Source organism: Mesocricetus auratus, unplaced genomic scaffold (assembly GCF_017639785.1).
Source record: "Mesocricetus auratus isolate SY011 unplaced genomic scaffold, BCM_Maur_2.0 Super-Scaffold_3006, whole genome shotgun sequence".
In the NCBI taxonomy this organism is placed as follows: Eukaryota; Metazoa; Chordata; class Mammalia; order Rodentia; family Cricetidae; genus Mesocricetus; species Mesocricetus auratus.
In genome coordinates this window covers 115,076-130,895 of record NW_024429181.1, presented here as the reverse complement: position 1 = coordinate 130,895, position 15,820 = coordinate 115,076, and the positions used below count along the sequence as shown (strand labels likewise).

The following is a 15,820-nucleotide window of genomic DNA, read 5'->3' as shown; positions in this document are numbered from 1 at the left end:
ACAATGGAGTTAGACTCAAGTATCACTTTCTAAAGGATAAATGGGATACAATCTAGAACTGATGTGATAGATTATTGTATTCCCTTTAATACAAAAACACCCAAATACCACTCTCAAAATGTTTTATATTGGAGTAGATTTTGCTTATTGAGATGATCCAAAGATATTTTGGCTATACTATATGTAACTTACTACTTTTGTTTGGGATATTGAGTAGTTTTGGTAATTGACAGTTAAAGCTTCTCTGCTGAGATACAATACTTGACTAGATCTAAGTACCAGGTTTGTTTTCTAGAACTTGACATGGTTAACCAATTTCCCGTCAGTTGTCAGGAATTAATTTCAAGTTCATTAGCGAATGCTATTTTTGAAATCTCCTTCTCTAATAGACAGACATAAAAGCAAAGGAGTTACCTTAATGAGGACAACATTCATTGTAGTAAGAGTATAACAATTTATTGTGCTTTTGTTTAATTCTGTGGCAATGGAAAATCTTTTAATTAATATTATGTTTTTATGAAATGATGATGAATTATGGAGAACCATGTAATATTTAAATTGCAGGTTGTAAGCAACTCATGATTTTAAATTAACAATACATATGAATTCAAGAAAAAGCAGTGAATTGTAATAATCACCCTGATAAAATATCTATATATCCATAAGTGAGAGTACTAAACAAGCATAAAATCATATGGAAATGTGATATATGTCTTCAGGGTGTAAATAAGAGGTCCATGTAATAATGACTTGTTCTTATTGTCATTTGACATTGGGTAATAAAATGCATTTCTTAGAAATCCTACATTCCAACATAGGATGCAACATATTTTGCCAGGATTGACCTAATATTATGTTCATAAAAGATTACACTTACATTTCTAAAATCTGGTATTCTTTTGTATAATCACTGAATGAAATCACTAATGAAATATGATAATTTTGTCAAGTGTTTTGAAGTTTCAACAAAAAGATGATATTCTTGTAATAATTTGTTATAGTGAAAGGTAAATAGAAAATAAAACTGTAGTCTACATTTTAGTGCAGTGATTGCGAGATAAGAGGAAATTTTACCAACATGTGATTGTTGTAAATGGAAGAGAGAACATGGTCCTCACATGACGTCTCAGACAAATCTGCAATAAAAAATAAGAACCTGCTCATATGAGAATATTATCTAGATTTCAGGCATGTAAACCTTTAATATCTCCTATATAAATAGGTTCTAAAACAATTGGAAGAACAATCAATAGCCCCCAAATCAAGCCCATACTATAATTGTGTAACACACATTTGCAATAGATGTCAACTTGGCTTCATCTTACAAATTCCTCTCTTAATATAAGTAGCATGTTTAGATTTGAACTAGGTTTTGAGAAAGTTCTTCCTTCTGTAATATGGCTTATTCCTGATATGATGAAGACTCTTTTTATCTGGACTTTTCAAGATAATGTAGCATTTTGGGGCAAATATGAAGCCAAGGAGGGCTGCACTAGAAGCCGCCAAGATAGAGATTTCCATAACCACCATGACCTTCCCCTTGGTGCTGTAGTAGACAGGGTGGAATGTGACCCAGACACAGAAGAACACCAGCATGCTGAGTGACAGCAACATGGCTTTATTGAAGGTGTCTGGTAGATTCTGGAACAAGAAAGCCATAGGATAATTCCCAAGTGCCAAGGAGCAGAGATATCCCAAGACAGCATGGAAAGCAAAAGCTGAGCCCTTATTGCACATAAGGATGATATGTCCATGATCTACATGAACATCTTGGTCAAGGAACGGATGAGAGTTTCCCAGACAGATTGCACAGAGGACAAGGTAGCTCAGTGTACATATGGGGATGATAAAGTTTGTGGCCTTTGATATCATTAATCACCTCACCACTCTGCTTGGAAAAGTGACCTTGAAGGCAATAACCACTGTGATAGCTTTGGCTAACACAGTGGCAAGAGCCACAGTGAAAGCACCTCCAAAGACAATCTGCTGCAAGATACAGGTGGTAGTGTTAGGACAGCCAATGGAAAGAAAGGTACAGAGTAAACAGATTATGAGTGTGAGGAGCAATGTGTAACTGAGTGTCCTATTATTTGCCTTGACAATTGGTGTGTCTATGTTCTTCACAAAGAGTTCAAGAACCACAGCTGTGAGAACAGAGAAGCAAAGAGCTACAGTAGTGAGAGATATCCACAGGGGGTCCTTTTAGTCAAGAAAACTCAGAACTTTCTGGAGGCAGTGCTTCTTTTCTGTGTTTGCATAATGACTTTCTGGACACTTCATGCATTATTCCATAACTGTTCAGAAATGAAGGTGATCATGAGTCCATGTTGAGCTGATAATTGTTATCCTAAGACATTCTTCAGTGACTGCTCTTTGGATTATCACCTTATTGACTTTTCTATTTCCTCAGAAACAAAGGAATATCTACTCTGTATTGAATAATTCCATATTTATGTAATCTGAATTCCTGATTAGATATTTCATTTGCTTTTATATGAACATAAATATAAGTGAACCAAACACAGCCCTATTTTCTCCTGCTCTACTCACCTTCTCTTGATTTTCTATCTCAACTCAATGTGATCTCTAGCTCTTGGTTTTACATTTAAATATACACCGAGTATTCAGTTCTGCTAGTCTATACATATTTTGCGAGCATCTACTTGAATATGGGCAGCATTTCTTAATCTACAACCTTAAGGAAATCTGATGTGTGTTTTGTTAATCATCAGTTGCTTTCTAGCTTCTCATATAATCTATTTTCCTTATAGTTATATTAATCAAGCAAATCTTATCTCATATCTATATATCTCTCTATATATAGATACATACCTATGCAAATATGCATATATATTCATTATATGGGGTTATTTTGGCTGACATTTTGAGGGCACCTTTATTATATCTCAACATGGGAAATCCATGAAGAAATTTAAGAAAGAACATAAGAGTCACAAGGTATGAAATATTGTAAATGAAAAATCAATAACAGACATATGATCACACTTGCATTTATACATTCTCAGCTGAGGCATCATGCATATGTCCTGTGAAATCTGCGGTCAGATCAATTTCCATAAATGCAATATTTGCTTAAATAACTACCCTTTCCTGAGAAGCTATTTATTCCATTGTGGTTATAAGAAGAGTACTCATTTGTCTTTAAGAATGTGTCCTGTACTAATAGTTAGTTCATATCCCATCAGATCCTTCATAACAAAGAGCATTTGGTTATTGCAAACATGATTCAATAAAGATTTATCTCATGTTTTTTATAGAACAACAAACAAGCTAGACAAAAGTTTTCGAAAATTTCACAAGGCATAGGTATGATCAAAATGCATAATATGGAATACTCAAAAGCTAGAAAGATAAATTAAATTTCAAAATTGGTATAGACATGTTTCTTACTTTATTATTAGGTATGTAAATACTGATTTTAAAGATTTTTCTTCCCGAAGATCCTGTGCATATGTTCATGACCTATTCCTTGAAATTGAGAATCTATATTTCATTGTAGCTCCTAGCTCATGATGTAACTCTACATAACAGATTGTTTTAATTGTCATGAGGATATTATTTATGCTACATGGAGCAAAACAATGGAGACAAACATAAACATGTATTGAGGCTGCACAGTCAAAAACCTGTGTTCTGAAAATATCAAACACAAATTTCTAATCTGGTCTGTATGAGACAAGATATTTGGGAAGAGTCATTGTGATTATAATCTATCCTAAGCTTAGGCGATTCCTAATCATTTTGAAAAACAGTTAGTAAACACATAAAATTTGCCACTCTGTTACTTTGTGTAAAATATTGTGGATAAATAAAACATGTGGAACAGAAAACAATACAGGACTTTCTTACTGTTCCATATAACTATAAATCAATTATAAATTTCTATGCCTCATGTGATTAATTCGAGAAATGTTAATTTACATTTTACATCCTATATAAGAGAAGGAATAACATTGTTTTACTGATATGCATTTATTTTTCAGTTGTTAATGTAATGTGAGATCCTGTTGAGTTTTGTAACCATTCATTCTCTGTAAGATATCTGCTTACCTGTCTCATTAGTAATCTCATTGTCAGGACAAGGAATGCAATCATAGCAGCACACAGCCTTGATCTCAATGGAAACTTTCCTGAACACAGGAGCACAACTCTCACTGCACATAGACTGAGGAATCTGAGAATAATGAAAAAACTGTTAACAAATATGCAGAGTTTATTGAAAACTCCAATAATGCTGGTTTTGTATACTGCTTAATTTATTTGAAAGCTTAATACTCACAAAAGCAGAAAATAATTTTAAAACACTGTGCTGTATATAAGATTTACTTACAGAGAATGAATGGTTACACAACTCAACTATTTGTCTGTTCAGAGGTCTGAGAAGTGAGTGATTGACTACCCCTTTTGGGCACTCATCCACCAAGACCTCTGTCCCAGGAAAAAACCCTGAGGTCTGTCCCCACTACCCTCAGCCACACCACAATGTCAGTAGAAAAGTCTACTTCAGGCAGGGTAGACCAACTATTCCCCATGGGGCCGATTCTGCCCCATCCATCCACAATGAGTTCAACAGTTCCCTGGGACACAGATACCTACCTACTAAGCAGAGTACTAAGAGAGAGGAATGAGAAAGAAGAGACATAGAGAGGACTGAGAGCTCTTCCTTAAAGTAGAAATGAAGAACTCCCATGAAAAAAATGGAGGGAAAGTCTCACAAAATTGAAAGAAATCAATAATTCTATTAAAGTAATTCAAGAAAACCGAGAACAAACACTAGTCCAAGATTTAAAAATTAAAATAGAGGCAATAATGAAAACACAAATGGAGGGAATTTTGGAAAACGTAAATTTGGTCAAATGAACAGGAACTACAGACACAAGATTTAAAAACAGAATGCAAGAGGTGAAAGCAAGAATCTCAGGTGTTGAAAACACGATAGAACAAATGCATGCATTGTTCAAAGAAAACGCTATGTCTAACAAAGTCCTAACACAAAACGTCCAAGAAATCTGGAACACCATGAAAAGACCAAACCAAAATAGTATTAGGAGTAGAAGAATACCACATCAAAGGCACAAAAATACATATTCTACAAAATCATAGAATAATACTCTCCCTATGTACAGGAGCAAATTCCTATGAAATTATAAGGAGTACATGATCATGAAATTGAGTTTGATCAAAAAAGTGCTTCTGCCAGATGACAACGAAAACACAGTATGCACAGAAAAAAGAAAAACTATTGATAACCACAAATGGAATATGTAAAGAAACATATGAAGGCTAACACATCAGTATAACTCCCAAATTATCAATGGTTATTCTCAAAGCAAGAAGGTCCCAAATACACATTATATAAACTCTAACAGAACACAGGTGCCAACCCAGATTACTATATCCATCAAAACTCTCAATTACCATAAATGGAAAAAGCAAAATATTCCATGATAAAACCAAATTTAAAAAATGCCTATCTAAAAATCCTTCCCTAAAGAAATCCCTAGAAGTAAAAGTCCAATCAAAGCAAGTTAGCAATAACCAGGAAAACACAGGCATTTAAAAATCCCACACCATCAAATCCTCCACATATCACACCACTCCCACCAAAAAATAACAAGAAACAAGAATTGCTTGTCACTGGAATCCTTTATTGTCAGAGGACTCAACTCACCAATAAAAAAGACACAGGCTATGGAGTGAAGAGGAAAACATGTTCCATCCTTCTGCTGCATACAAGAAACCCACCTCAACTTCAAAATCATATATTATCACAACATAAAGGCATGGGAAAAGAATGTCCAATCAAATAGACTTGAGAAACAAGCTGGCATAGCCATCCTAATAACTAACAAAATGGATTTCAATCTAAAGGTAATCAAAAGACATGATGAAGGACATTTCATACTTTTCACAGGCAAAATAGAACAAGAATAAGTCTTAATTGTGAATATATATGCCCCCAAGACATAGGCAACAATATTCGTAAAAGAAACACTACTAAATATTAAATCACACAACAAACCAATCACACTAATATCAGGAGACATTAACACCCCACTCTTAACAAACAGAAACGTAAACAAGATATGATGTACCTAAGAGGGGGTATGAATCAAATGGACTTAACAGACATTTTTATAATATTCCACAACAGGTCAAAAAATACAACTTTTCAGCACCCATGGAATTTTCTCTAAAATTGACCACATAATCAGTTAAAAAGCAAATCTCAACAGATGCAGAAAAACTGGAATAACCCCCTGAATCATATGGGATCACCATAGCTTAAGGTTAGATTTAAACAACACAAATTCTAGAAAGACTAAAAACTCATGGAATCTGAATAATGGACAACATAATCCCCTTTAAGTCAATGTAGAAATAAGGACAGAAATTAAAGACTTCCTAGAATTCAGTGAAAAAGAATGTTCTACATATTCAATCTTATGAGAAAATGTGAAAGCAGTTCTAAGAAGACTTCTCACATCACTAACTGCCCAAATAAAGAAGCTAAAGAAACCACACATTTTTTATTAAGAAAATCCATGACAGCTCTAGAACAAGAAGCACAAGCAGTAGGCTCCAGAAAGTAAACAAATTGAGGGCAGAAATCAATGAAATGTTTTTTTTGAGAAAATAAGCAATATAGAGATTTCCTTATAGAACTTAAGCAAAAGGTGGAGAGAGAATATCCAAACTGACAAAATCAGAAATAAAAAGGAGGGCATGAGAATAGATACTGAGGATATCATCAGTTCATACTTTGAAAACCTGTATTCCACAAAACAGGAACATATAAAAAAAAATGACAAGGTTTTGGATCAGTACCACATACCAATATAAAATCCAGGCCAGACAAATAACTTAAATAGACCTATAAACCCTATAGAAATAGAAGCAGTCATCAAAATTCTCCCAAACAAACCTACCAAAATCAAACCTAAGATAACCAAACGGAAGCCTAGATCTGAATGGCTACAGCACAGAATTCTAGCAGAAATTCAAAGAAAAACTAATACCCACACTGTGCAAACTGTTACACACAAGGAAAACAAAAGAAACATTGCCAACATCCTTTCATGAAGCTACAGTAACCAAGATATCCAAGCAAAACATAATGCAACAAAGAAAGTGAAATACAGAGCTATCTTACTCATTAGCATGGATGAATAAATACTCACTAATGTACTAGCAACATAAATACAAAATCACATCAGTAAAAAAATCCACCATGATCAACTAGGCTTCATGCCAGAGATGCAGGGTTTGTTTAATATGGTTGGTTATATAAGTTTGACATACAGAAATCTGCTGAGGTAGTTCAACATATAAACAAGTTGAAAGAAAAAGCCATATGATCATCATTAGGTATTAGATGCTGAAAAAACCTTTCCAAAATTCAACACCACTTTATGATTGATGTCCTGGGGAGATCAGGCATAGCAGGAACAAAGCTATCCACAATCAATGCAACATATAACAAGCCAATATCCAACATCAAATAGATGACAGTAACTCATGACAAACAAGGGCATACACATTGGAAAGGAAGAGGTCAAACTATCAGTATTTGTAGATGATGTGATAATATATATATGTGACCCCCAAAATTCTATCTGGAAACTCCTAGAGCTGAGAAACCCTTTTCAGTAATGTGGAAGAATAAAATATTAACTCAAAAAATCAGCAGCCTTCCCATATATAGATTAAAATGGGGCTGGGAAAGAAATCTGAGAAGCATCACCTTTCAAAATACCCACAAATATAAAATAATTTTACCTAACACTAACAAAACAAGTGAAAGGCCTGTACAACAAGAACTATGTTAGTAAAGAAAGAAATTGAATAGGATATTGGAAAATAGAAGAGCTCCCGTATATATTACAATAAAGTTCTTCATAGACCTTGAAAGAACAATATTCAAGTCCATATGAAAAAACAAAACATACAGAATTTCTTAAACAATCCTGTGAAATAAAGAAACTTCCAGAGCCATTGACACCCCAGACTCCATACTGTCTTACAGAGCTGTAGCAATAGAATCAACTTGGTTTTGTTACCTAAATATACAAGTGGATAAATAGAATTCAGTCATTGTCACTGATATCAATCCACACACCTATGAAAATCTAATTTCTGAGAAAGAATCCAAAATGGTACAATGGAAAGAAAGATGTAAACCTCTTTAAAAATGGTTCTGGCCTAACAGGATGTGAACATGCATTTGATTGCAAATCAATCCATATCTACTGCCATGAAGAAAACGTAAATCCATCTGAATCAAGGGCCTCAACATATATACAGGTACATTGAGCCTGATAGAAGATATATTGGGAAGTAGGCTGGAGCACATTGTTATAGAAGACCACCACTAAGTTGTAACACCAGTAGCAGAGACATTTAAAACAACAATAAATAACTGGGACCTCCTGAAACAGAAAAGCTTTTGTAATGCAAAGTACACTGTGAAGAAGAAAACACATCAGCCTATAGAATGGGAAAAGATCTTCAACAATACTCACCTGGCAGAGTTTGATCTGCAAAATTTATGAAGACCTCCAGATGCTAGACACCATAGTACAAAATAAACCAATTGAAAAACAGCATACAGAATTCTCACCAGAAAATATCAAATGCCCAAATTATATTTAAGGGAGTGCTCACCATTCTTAATTATCAGGGAAATGCAAATCAAAATGATTCTGAGATACCATCTTATACCTGACAGAATGGCTAAGTATAAAAGTACTCAGGATACTTTATACTGGAAAGGATGTGGTGTCAGGGTCACACTCCTCTCCTGTTGTTGGGAGTGCAAACATTTACAGCTATTTTGGAAATCAGTATGTCAGTTTCTAATAAAATTGTGAATCAATCCACCTCAAGACCTAGCGATACCACGCTTGGGCATTTAATCTAAGGACACAAATATATTACTAAAACATATGCTCAGCAACTTCCATAACATCATTGTTCATAATATCAAGAAAATGTAATCAACTTAGATGCTCATGTGGGATCTGAAGAAGGGATGGGGCAATGTTGTACGTTCAATCATTGGAGTACTACTGAGCTGCAGAAAAAAAAGTGTCCTTATGAAATTTTCAGACAAATGGAGGGAACTAGAGAAAAGTCATCCTGAGAGATGTAACTTAGACTCAAAAAGACAAACATGGTATGTATTCATCCATAAGTGGATATTAGATGTAAAGCAAAGGTTAACCAAACTAAAGGCCTCAGGTCAAGAGATGCTCTGTAACAAGTAGGACCTGGAAAGGGACACATTTACCATCCTGGGCAGAAAAATTACATTATATTTAGAGGAAAAACTTGTAGCACTAAATATTAGGGGAGGATGGATGAGAACAGGAGGCAATGAGATGATTCTGTTAGCGAAGGATGTAGTGAAGAGCACTGGAAAATATATATTAATAGAGAGAACTGTAGGAGGAATCCTGTATGCCACCATTAACAATGTGACTTACTAGAGGCACATACAGATGAGCGTTTTACCACACCGCTAACCACACCCACTTTAGGCATGACTAAAGGCATATATGGATGGACGTAAAGACGTGTACATACTTAGGCGGTGAACTACATCACTAGCCAGGCCCACTTTTGGGCATGGCTAGGGGGCATTACGGGGGAAGGCATAAAAGACAGCACACAGGAAGTCTTGGTCTCTTTTCCTGGATTTCGGCTTCCGGTTCGGCAGCAGAAAACTACTTGGCTCATCTGGGCTACTTGTTTGGTATCTTGTGAGTAATTTCTACAATAAATACTTAGTGTTACTTTCAGTAACTGAGCCGTTTATTGTTACAGCATCAGTTTGGTGTCGGAAGTTTTGGAATCTGGATCCAGATGCCCAGAAAAGCGGCTGCTCCTCGGGCCGACCTGGCACACGTGGACTCTTTCTTTCGCTAAGTTACTCACCACTTTGCTCGGCAAGGCATGATTCCTGCCACCGGGAACCAGCTCCTTCGATCTGCCGGTAAGATTAGGTGGTATTCCGAGATAACTCTTGTGACCACGTGCTTTTTTACTGGCGGCCTGCTGACTTCAGCCATGTGATCTTTTGCTGGTGGCCTGCTGATTTCAGCCTGAATAGAACTCCTCTGGTAACAAACTTAACTGCTTTATACAATGTCAGCTAACATTACGATGCAGGATATTAAGAATTTTCTTGTTTTTTGTATGGATGGGATTGTAGACATGGTTGAGGATCTACCTGAAAGGTACTTCCTACCCACGATGGTGATTGTTAGTTTCATAATCAATATAATTTTGCTAAAGAAATGGCTCAAAAATAGGAATAAACTTATACAGGTCATACGGTCATTTCAGGATAGTTTCAAATCCTAATACAAAGAATTCAGGAAATGCAAAATGCCTTGCAGGATAGTAAGAAAGGGTTGGTAGAAAATATTCAGGTTATTATAAATGATAATGTAGGTCTGACAAACAGGTTTAAAGAGACGGAACACAAAATTGAATTATTTTCAGGAAAAATGTGTTCAACAGATAGAATAGAAAAAGTGGAACATAATGTTGAAATATTTAACCAACAAAACTGTTCCATATTTGATGATTTCACTAACAAACTACAATGACTGGAACATAAGATTGAAATGCTAACAGAAAAGAATTGTTCCATGTCAGAGAGCAATGCCAAACTAACTGATAGAATGTCATTTGTGGAAGGCAGTTTACATGCCATTGAGGTACTTTCTAAGGATGAGAATATTAAACATTTGGAGTCACGTGTAAATGATGAATGTAAAAGAATGAAAGATTCCATGACGTCCTTAGAAAATTATTTGTCCCAAGAAATTCAATATCTCAGAGAAACAATGATGAATAGACTGCAGGATTTAGAAGACGATCATTCTGGTACTTCAGAATCAGACATACAGGCAACAGGTCAGGACAGGAGTTTCCCAACACCTCTCAAATGCCGGAAAGATCTCCCTAAGGATGCTATGCGTTCACCAGTACCTGTAACAGAAAAACCAGCAACGAAAAAACAATCAAATGGTCCCATTGCTTATCACTGGGAACCTATAGAGATGAAGGATCTAAAAGAGAATCAAGGAGGCCATTGTTTCATATGGTCTTCATTTTCCCTTTGTCAGAGGGCTCCTCACCTCATGGGCCACTGTAAATAAAGTAAACCCCAAAAGCCTGGGCCCAATTAGCCTTGGCAGTGCTCAAAAATTCTTGTCAAATTCAATGGAGAGCTTTATGTAGACAAGAAGCAAAAGCCGTAGAGATTCAGGAATTAAAGAACGGTCATGAAGTACCCCAAGACAATATTCTTGGGGAGGTTCCTTATGCTGACATGTAGGTTCAATCTGCATATGACGAGCACATGTTGTCTTTATGCCGTACAGCTGCTTTAAATGCCTTAGATAAGGTTTGTGAAACAGGAGAGATAATGCAACCCTATATCAAGGTATTACAGGGCCCATGGGAAAGGTTCACTGAATTTTTAGAGAGATTATCCAGAGCAATAATAGTACAAGTAGCAAATCCAGAATCTAGGCGACTCCTTATAGAATCTTTGGCATATGAGAACGCGAATCCTCCATGCAGGCAAGTAATTTGGCCATTAAAAATAAGATCACCACCATTGGAGGAATGGGTCCTACATACAGCGAACCTGGAATGTAAAAGTCAGGATATAGGAGCTTGGGGAGGTGATGCTATTTCTACAGGCTTGAGGAGGCAACAGGATGCCAAATACCCTACCTGTGATGATATAGGGCCCTGAGTAGGGAAGGCAATCTCCAAGAATTTTAACAGACATAAAGATGCCACATGTTTTAACTGTGGTAATATAGTACATCTTAGTAGGAACTGTAGACAATGCATTCCTAGAAATAATGCTTTTACCAGGAATGCATTGTCTACAGTTCCTACTAAGGCCTCAGCCTCCTGGTCTCTGCAGGAGGTGTGGAAAGGGCCGCCATTGGACTGATGAATGCTGAGCCACAGAGATAGACAAGGTAGATCTTTAAAGCTGGGAAACAGGGATCGGGGGCTCAAGCAAGCCCCCAGAAAGGAAGATTATCTGGCCATTCACAGTGACAGTGGAGGACAGCCTCTCCCAGGACAATTAGAAGATCCACTGCCCATTGTAAATAATACAGCACTGGATAATACATTAGCTCCAGAGGATTAATCAATTATATCAGGAGGAGATACAAAACATATATTTTGGTAAACTTCTATACAATATTATAGACACAAGTTACCAGTTAAAGTAAATAATATGGTGATTATTGGCATTTTAGACACCATAAGTGACGTCACTATCATTAATCCGAAGTTCTGGTTCCCAAATTGGGCTTTAAAAGAGGTTAACGTTCAATTCTTAGGTATTGGAACCCTATCTGTAGTTAAACAGAGCATTAGAAGGGTTGACTTTATTGGGCCAGAAGGACAGAGAGGAAGAAAACGACAGAGAAAAGTTCGCCTTCACGGTACCTACCTATAATAAATCTACTTATAAAAAATCCCGTCCGGTACAGAGATTCCAGTGGAAGGTACTACCTCTTGGTATGTTAAATAGCCCAACTTTGTGTAAATATTTTGTGAATAAACCTCTAGAAATAATTCGAAAAAATTTCCACATTAGTTAACATATCATTATATGGATGACATATTACTGTCAAATAAGGATAATTTGGAAAAGATGTTTGAAGCAGTAAAGGAAAGTTTGCCTCTCTGGGGATTACAAATTGCCCCAGAAAAAATACAAAGAGGAGATTCTATTAACTGATTAGTTTATAAAATAGATGCTCAGAAGATTAGACCGCAGAAAGGACAGATCAGAAGAGTTTGTTACCGGACTCTTAATGATCTTCAAAAACTATTATGAGAAATCTCTTAATTACAGACAATTATCGGTGTAGAAGGGCATGATTTAAAACACCTGAAAATGGCTTTAAAAAGAGATAAAGACCTAAACAGCCCATGAGTACTATCAGCTGAGGCTGAAAAAGAAATAGAATGGGTAGACAAGAGAATATTAGAAGCACATGTGGACCGTATGGATCCAAAGCTGGACTGTATTCTGGTTATTTTACCATCTAGAGAATACCCCTCAGGAATATTAATGCAGAGGGAAGACATCATACTTGAATGGGTATTTCTGCCACATAAACAGAATAAAAAGTTGAAAACATATATAGAAAAGATCTCTGATTAAATATAAAAGGTAAGTTAAGGCTTCGTCAACTGACTGTGAAAGACCCAGCTAAAATTATTGTACATTTAAAGAATGAGGAAATTTCCTCCTTATGGAAGGATAATGAGTATTGGCAAATAGCTTGCAGTGAGTTTTTGGGAAGTATTAGTAATAACTATCCCAAAACAGAGAGAATCAACTTCATATAGAAAACAATTTGGATTCTTCCGTCTATCGTGAGGCAAAAACCTATTTCTGGAGTTCTTACCTCATACACACATGCAAACAAATCAGGTAAGGCAGGGTATAAATCAAGAAATATAAGTAAAGTAGTTCAAAGCCCTTACAACTCCGTACAAAAGGCAGAGTTATATGCCATTCTCATTGTACTTAAAGACTTTACAGAGCCTCTCAATATAGTCACGGATTCTCAGTATGCAGAAAGAGTTGTCTTGCAAATTGACACTGCAGAATTTGTTCCTGATAATATAGAATTGACCTCATTGTTTTACAATTGCAGGGAATCATCATAAACAGGACTCATCCTAAATATATAACACACATCAGATCCCATACAGGTCTGCCAGGTCCTCTGGCACAAGGCAATGTTGAAATTGATCGTTTATTAGTAGGTAATGTGTTGGAAGCTTCAGAATTTCATAAGAAACACCATGTTAACAGCAAAGGCTTAAAGAAGGATTTTTCTATCACCTGGCAATAAGCCAAACAAATAGTAAGAAATTTTCCCAGTTGCTCATTCTACAATCAAACTCCATTACCAGCAGGTTGTAATCCTAAAGGTATTAACAGAAATGAACTTTTGAAAATGCATGTATTTCACTTCCCAGTATTTGGCAGTTTGAAATATGTACACCATACCATAGACACATTCTCAGTCTTCCATTGGGCTACTGCCCTCAGCTCTGAAAAGCTGATTCTGGTATTACACACCTCTTGGAGGTGATGGCTGTTACGGGTATACCTAAAACAATAAAAACTGACAATGCTCCAGCATATGTCTCCAGTAAATTGGAACAATTTTTCAAATATTATAATATAAAACATGTAACTGGTATACCTTACAATCCCACAGGACAAGCAATAATTGAAAGATCTAACCGAACCTTAAAAGAGATGCTTCATAAACAGCCAGGGAAAACAAAGACACCTAAACACAGGTTACATAATGCTTTACTAACATTGAATTTTCTTAATGCTGATGAAAAAGTACAAACTGCAGCAGAAAGACACTAGACTACAGAGAAGACATCCGAACTGAACCAACCGGTCTATTTTAAGGATGTTATGATGTCAGTCTGGAATCCAGGATATGTGTTACGTTGGGGATGGGGTTATGCTTTTGTTTCCACAGGAGAAGAAAATGTGTCGGTTCCATCAAAATTAATTAAGATTCAATCAGAACAGAAGACATCTCAGGAGGAGGAAGATAACAGCTCATCTGCAAATTCATATTCTGCCATGGGTAAAGTGACCTCCTAAAAGGAAAGAGAAGTGTTTTGTCTTTTGTCTTCACAGGTTAACTCAGCAAAGAATACCGGACATACGGATTCCTGAAGAAGAATGAGTAGCTACCCTGAGGACCATCAAACATACAGTAACTCACTGTGTGGTATCAAAGTCTAAATCTCTCTATATTTTTTATTTCATAGTACCCTTTTATCTTTATTTCTTCACATACCTCAGTCCCCATTCATTTAACTGAAGCTGGCTTTGGAGTTGGATTGGCTCTCCTACTCTAAATTCAAGCATATTATTTAAATAAAATTCAGAATTTCTGTATTATAGCAAACAGCCATTGATATAAGACAGAAGAAAATAAAATTAGGGACTGTTATCTGTGGATTTCTTTTTCTGAAAAGTCTAATTTCCTTCAGGTTTACCATTTTTCTTATTGTCACCTCTTCCATTATGCATACATATAAAAGTTAAATTATTTCTTTGTTAACATTAATGTTTTATTTTTCCAGAGAACAAGGGATTTCCTGACAGCAATCTTCAACTGCTTCAGTAAGAGAATGAGGATCCACTTCCTTGATTTCAACTGATTCGACTGGAGCCATCTGAACTGCCCCACATCATTGACTCCACCTGACAAGCACTATCCTGAAACTGGCTTGAAACTACATCACTCTACACAACTCCAGATCAAGAAACTGAAACAGCACATCTTCTACAATCTGGCCAGAGCTTCACATGAGAGCTTCAATCAACACTAGAACCCCAGTCAGGAACATCAATCAAGCATCTCCTGCCTTACAGAGACTGTCTGATCTACTGAGATTTTTTTATACTAACATTTTTCTTCTCACAGGTCCCCATGAGATTATCATCGTCCCATCTCAGCAGGAAGTAGTTTTGAGAATTCCACGCCCCCTCTCCCTACTATTGACATTATAGGATATTTTACACCTGTTAGTATTAGTTTTCAATTATTTTAGAGTTGGGATTGGAAGGAGGTGTTCAGATTTGGGAGTTTGTTTCTTTCAGATAAATTTAGGTTTAGATAGAATAGATGTTTGATACATTTTGTTCATTGACAAAAGTTAGGTGTCCTTTTTAGTCTAAAAGGGGAATTGTAGGAGGAAG

General features: G+C 36.0%; 1 pseudogene; it reads right to left on the bottom strand.

Annotated features, from left to right (window-relative positions):
* Positions 1–1,365: 1,365 nt before the first annotated feature.
* LOC121138812 overlaps positions 1,366–15,820 on the bottom strand; it is a 59,683-nt pseudogene continuing 45,228 nt past the window's right edge.